Below are 6,000 nucleotides of genomic sequence, written 5' to 3'. Positions count from 1 at the left end.
GGAGAAAGTGATGGAGGAGGAGGAGGAAGATGAAGGAGCCGTGAGAAGAAGGGAGCCATGGAGGGGTTCTGTAACGGAGCAGGAGGAGGAGGATGAAAGAGCCAGGGCAGCTCAGAGGGAGGGGAGGGTTGGAAGGAAAGAGGAGGAGGAGGATTGCCAAGGGAAATTGGGCTGCAGGGCCAAGCCGGAGGAGGGATGTAGGGAACTCAGTCTGTAGAAGGAGCCTCTTTTATTTTGACAATCTATGCGCATGATTTTTGGGTGACATGTCTGTGTGCTTGCTTGTGCTACTTTCATTTCCTCTTGCTCCTGGATTATTATTATTATTATTATTATTAGTGTTATATGCAGATGCTACAGTCAGAATCTCTGCGCTGCATTTCCCTTTTATTTCCAATTGATTCCATGGGTCAACTGGAACTGACAGGTCACTCTCTCTCAGCCTCAGTGTAAGGCAATGGCAAGCCTCCTCTGAAGAGAATGTAGAAGGAGGAAAAGGGTCAGTTCAGTTCAGGTCATAGGCAGCACATGAACGGAGCTCCCATCAGGCACCTCCCCCCCTTTTATTTTTTATAATTATTTTTGACAAAATATGCACATGTTTTTTTCCTGGAGGCAGATATATAGATGGATAGAACGTGGCTAGCAGCTTGTTCCCTTTTCCTTTTATTTGCTCGCTACCAGCAGGAGAAATGTTGCAAAGGGAAAGATTTGCGAATGAAAGCTACAATTCGAATGTTACATTTGTTGCTCTTGTCAATTTGACAAATTGGCAAAATGATACATGCTTTTGCTACTGTCTCTAAAGAATTCAGGGGTAGCCCTGAATTGCTTTTAAGAGCAAAAAAGAATGCATGGCAATCACATCCTTTTCTGACATTTCCGAGGTGAGGAATTTATTATTATTATTATTATTATTATTATTATTATTACCTGTGTACGAGGCATTCTGGGGTGGCAAGGAGCTGGGGAACAGGATGCATTAGCTTGCATTATGAGGTGAAATGGGGCCAAGGGCAGATCATAACCGCACTGACCCAAATGCCTACAACACACACACATACACATACACACACACACAAGAGGTTTTTAAATCTGACAAAGGTGGGTTACAGACCGCCTCTTTGAGCGGGCTGCACCCGCCCCTTTCCCTGCCGGATCGGGCTGAGCTGCCAGAACGGCAGCCACTGAGGCCCGATCCGCCGCTTTTCAGGCTGTGGGGAAGCAGCAAAACGCGCTTCCCCGCAGCTGAAAAGGGGTGTCCTGGGGCTTCAAGCCCCAAGGCACCCCGCGGAGGCAGGGAGGGGGAGAAAGGGGCTGCTTGGCCCCTTTCTCCCTTGCTCGCTGGCGCAACCTTGAAGGGCGCCAGCGAAGCAAGCGTGCCGCGACAGAAGGAGCTCCAACGGGCTCCTTCTTGGTCCGCGGAAAGGGCGCCCTAGGCGCCCTGCCGCGGATGAGGACGTCACGTCCGCGTCACCCCGTCTAGAGGCAGCGCGGCCATGACGTCCTCACGGCGGCGGCCATATGGAAGGGCCGCCGCCGTTTAGTGCGTGACGAGCACGCACTAGGGTTAGGGTGGTGCGGAAGCACCGCCCTTTTGTAACCCTAGTGCGTGCTCGTCACGCACTAAAGTGCCGGTCTGTAACTGGCCAAAATGTGCACATTGTGGTGCATTTTGTGCCTGGCTCTTAAAAAAAAAAGGAGGGGGAAAAGCATACTTCTGATGCCCCAATGAGTGTTGCAGACGTCACCTATGATGATTGCTTGATTGACAGCAGGCGGCTTCATGTTAAACCCAATTTCTGAAGAAGGCATTTGGGTTAAAATGCCCCAATTTTTGTAATGGGCATTTGCTAATGGAGAGATTCGGGAGCCCCCCCCCCCCGAATCTGCCCAGTTCCTTCCAGAGCAAAACCGCCAGTGGGAATAGGGCCCTTGTAAACTTTATGAAGACAGAAATTAGGGGAGATTCTGGTTCTGCTAACAGAAACTTGCATGATCTAAAACAAGGAGAATCTACTGTATTATATTGCAAGGTTGCATTCTGCAATAACTGGCATTTCACAACCCATAACCAAACATTTATGATACTTCTTGGTACATATTTGGAATTGTGTAAGAGAACAGTGTGCAGGGCTCCATTTGTTGGAGAAATTTGCTACCCAATGTTCAGAGTGAACTCACCGTCCCTCCCTCTCTCCTTCCCTTCCCACGGTTCCTTCCTTCCTTCCCTCGGTTCGTTCCTTCCTTCCTTCCTTCCTTCCTTCCTTCCTTCTTTCCTTCCTTCCTTCCTTCCTTCCTTCCTTCCTTCCCTTTGTCCTCCCTCCATCATAACTTGGCAACAATTTGAAAGAAACACTTGGCACTCAGTGTCTGGGTTGGAGGGCATATTACACAGGGAGCACTTATTGTAGGGAGTTATCACACTGCAAGTCACAATGGTCTTGTTCAATGTTCTTAGGGGCCATCATGCAAATTAGTGCAAATGGAAATTCACAGTATAATAGTAAAGCACCAAATAACTTAATTTTGTTTATTTATTGGTTATATTCCTCTGAAAATTATCTGTTTTACTGCCCCTTTTTAAAAGATAGGTTCTCATTTAGAATCAGTGTAGTATCAAGAGTAGAATGCTGGACTGGAGGAAGAAAACAAGTAACATGACACTTATCGGATAAACTTGATCCAGTAACATGCATCTAAGGATGTAGGCTCAGGTCTACCAAAGTTCATCCTACCAACTTCTTTCTTTCAGTTAGTTCAAAGGTGCTACAAGACCCCTTTACATACTGGCTCAGTTCTGTCAACCTAACATGGCTCACATGTTGTTGTCAAGATCAAAATGTGTGCAACTGAAACTGGAAATACATGTAATTTAATGCTGAGACACTTTTGCTTGACCCTAAATCCTTTGGCAATAATGTCTTGTAAGATTCCATGTTGTGCTCCTTGCTCTCTAACATCTCCATGAGGTGACACAGAGGTTTCCACTGCAGTATCTGCAAGATTTTGATGACATGTATACCCTTATGGCAATTCTCCATTCAAAATCCCAGGGACAGTAGGGGAATGGATGAAGACCGAAAAGAAAAAAGAGAAGAGAAGAAAAACTTAGCCCCGACAAGACAGAAAACTTATCACCAAACAAACCATCTATTTTTGTCCCAAATGTTTGTTACTCCATTTTAATACCAAAGAAAACAGTGCATTGAAACATAGGGATGAAGCAGGCAGGCTAAATGGAGTGGTCTGCAGCCACTCTGGCCACGATTGCTCTGGGACTGTGGCATCTGCACACTGGTCCCAAAGCTAGCTGCTGCCGCAGTCCTAAATACACTACTGGCAGGAGAGGCTTTTTGTTGCTCCTTTTCAGGCGGGCTTTGGGCCACATTAGCTGGTCCCAGAGCAGCTTCTGGCCACTTCAGGGGCATTCCTTGTTTGAACACTATGCCCACAAAGTGCCTGGAAGGCACTTTATTTGGCCCATCTGCTTCCAGCCATAGAAATCTTATTGTTTTCCTTCTGGCTGCTGCAAGAACTGAAATAACTGCCTGGTGGAAGATGGGAGATTTAAATCTAGAAAAATTGTGAGCAAGAGTTTGGAATACATGGAGACTTGAAAAACTGTCTGACAATAGCAATAGTATTTACATTTCTGTACTGCTTCATACTGAACTAAGCAGTTTACAAAATGTAAGCTATTTTTTCTCAACAAGCTGGGTACTCATTTTAGTGACCTATGGAAGGATGCATGGCTGAGTCAATCCTGGAGCCCTGGGATCGAACTCACAACCTTGTGACTGCGATACTGGCTGCAGAGAAGGCATTTAACCACTGTAGCATCAGGGCTCATTTAAAATAAAGAAATAAATAGGTAAAGTGACTGATCTTTATACCTGCTCAGACATGTATGTGTTACTTGTTGAGATCAGAACTCACTACACCACTTCTCACTAAATTCCTATGGTATATGTGTGTGTGACCCAGCATAAGATCTATGCTGATCATTAGTCTATAAGTAACAGTAGCCAGTGGGTTCAAATTCAGCAGGAGTTCTTCTCAGTCTTACCTGCAGATGCCAAACCTGGGATGGCTTGCATGGAAAGATGTGCTATACTGCTGCACTGCATTCTTTCTGCTAAGTATGCATTGACACGATGTAATTTGGTCATTGTGCCAAAATCTGTCAAACTGATAATGATGTCACTATCACAGCACTGTGCCAAAATGTTCCTGTTAGTTTGGCTTTCATCAGAAGGTAAAGTGTAAGACAATTATATGGATTCGCTTTCAGAGCAAGAAGTGGGAAAGGAGTCATTACAGGGATAGGAGAGAGCACATGGCAACATCCTTGGGATTGGTTGGCATAATCCAGTCTCTGGCTGTGGATGTTTGGAGTATCACTATTACTGTGAGGAGAGGAGCAAATTGTGCAGAACTACAGTTCACACAGGAAAGGATCCCTAAACAAATGCTGACAGATTATTTGCACGTATGGACAAAATAAATAAATAAATAAATAAATAAATCTGGAATTGATTACAATGGGACCTTGGGATCTGCTGGGTTTGGTTCCAGGATCCCCCCTTGGATACCAAAATCCATTCAAGACAATAGTGCAGTAAAATGGTGCCCCTCAGATAAAATGGCAAAATCAAGCTTTGCTTTTTGGAATTTAACTCTCCAACCCAGCCAGACCTGGGGTAAGTCACACTCTCTCATCTTCAGGGGAAGGCAATGGCAAACCTTCCTCTGAACAAACCTTGGCAAGAAAATCCAATGATAGGGTCACCATAAGTGGGAAAGAACTTGGAGGCACACAACAACAACAACAACAACAACAACTCAGCCGAGCCCCTTGAAAAACCTCAGCAAAGCAAGCAAAGAGAATCCAAAGGCAAAATACAACCCAGCAGGCAAGATAAGGATGCTGGTTGTGCGTCCAGGGATCTCTGGGTAATGGCTACACACAGAGATTGTCATTACCTGGAGATCCCTCTACACATTACCAGTATCCTGAACCAGCCTGCTTGGTTGTATTTTGCCTTTGGAGTATATATAGCTACATATCTATATCTTTGAGAAAATAATATCCATCACAAAAAAATGTCTATCTATCCATCTATGTATCCATCCAAGTCATGATCTCAGAGAAGAGAGAGGGAAGGGGGAAAAGATCTCTGTGTGTGTCCCAAGTGATCTCAGAGAAGTAAGAGGGAAGGAATATATATATATATATATATATATATGTGTGTGTGTGTGTGTGTGTGTGTGTATCCATCCTATATCTCAAATCACGATCTCAGAGAAAAGAGAGGGAAGGAAAAGAAGTGCACAAGTCATGAGAGAAGAGAGAGGGAAGGAATATATATGTGTGCCTATATATACCATGATCCATCCTATATCCCAAGTCATGAGGTCAGAGAAGTGAGGGGGAATATCTCTCTCTCTCTCTCTCTCTGTGTATATTTCCATCCTATATCCCAAGTCATGAGGTCAGAGAAGAGAGAGGGAAGGGAAAAAGATATGTGTGTGTGTATCTATCTCAGAGAAGTGATCCCATGATCTCAGAGAAGTGAGAGGGAAGGAATATATATATGTGTATATATATCCATCCATCCTATATCTCAAATCATGATCGCAGAGAAGAGATAGAAGGGGAGGCGTGTGTGTGTGTGTGTATATATATATATATATATATATATATATATACACACACAGAAAGAGAGAGAGAGGGGGGGGCATATACAGAGACTGTCATTACCTGGAGCTCCCTCGATGCCTGGCCAGCATCCTTAACCTTCCCGGCTGCCTTGTGCCCCTGGAGCCCCTCTCTCTCCCATATCCTTCCCTCTCTAACCTGCTGCCGAGGCGGGGAGCGGGGGGCGCGGCGTGACGTGGCCGGGTCCCGGGTCAGACGGAGTGCGCCTCGACTCTACCAAGGCAGCGGAGGAGGAGGCGGAGGAGGCGGAGGCGGCGGGGGCGGGGAGTCCGGCGGGG

At 45.5% G+C, this 6,000-nt stretch overlaps 1 protein-coding gene and 1 long non-coding RNA gene across 7 annotated transcripts in view; one reads left to right on the top strand and one right to left on the bottom strand.

Moving 5' to 3' along the window:
• Positions 1 to 5,921, bottom strand: part of LOC121918917 — a 27,843-nt gene extending 21,922 nt beyond the window's left edge. The window contains exon 1 of the long non-coding RNA XR_006101342.1: positions 5,765 to 5,921. This is a non-coding gene — a long non-coding RNA (uncharacterized LOC121918917). The remainder of the gene's footprint in view (positions 1 to 5,764) is intronic.
• ESRRG (estrogen related receptor gamma) overlaps positions 1 to 6,000 on the top strand; it is a 612,697-nt gene that overhangs the window by 42,640 nt on the left and 564,057 nt on the right. The gene's annotated exons all lie outside the window — the stretch shown is intronic.

The sequence above is a fragment of the Sceloporus undulatus genome, chromosome 1 (assembly GCF_019175285.1).
Source record: "Sceloporus undulatus isolate JIND9_A2432 ecotype Alabama chromosome 1, SceUnd_v1.1, whole genome shotgun sequence".
Classification (NCBI taxonomy): Eukaryota; Metazoa; Chordata; class Lepidosauria; order Squamata; family Phrynosomatidae; genus Sceloporus; species Sceloporus undulatus.
The sequence above is the reverse complement of the archived record's forward strand: the minus strand, read 5'-3'. Positions and strand labels throughout refer to the sequence as shown.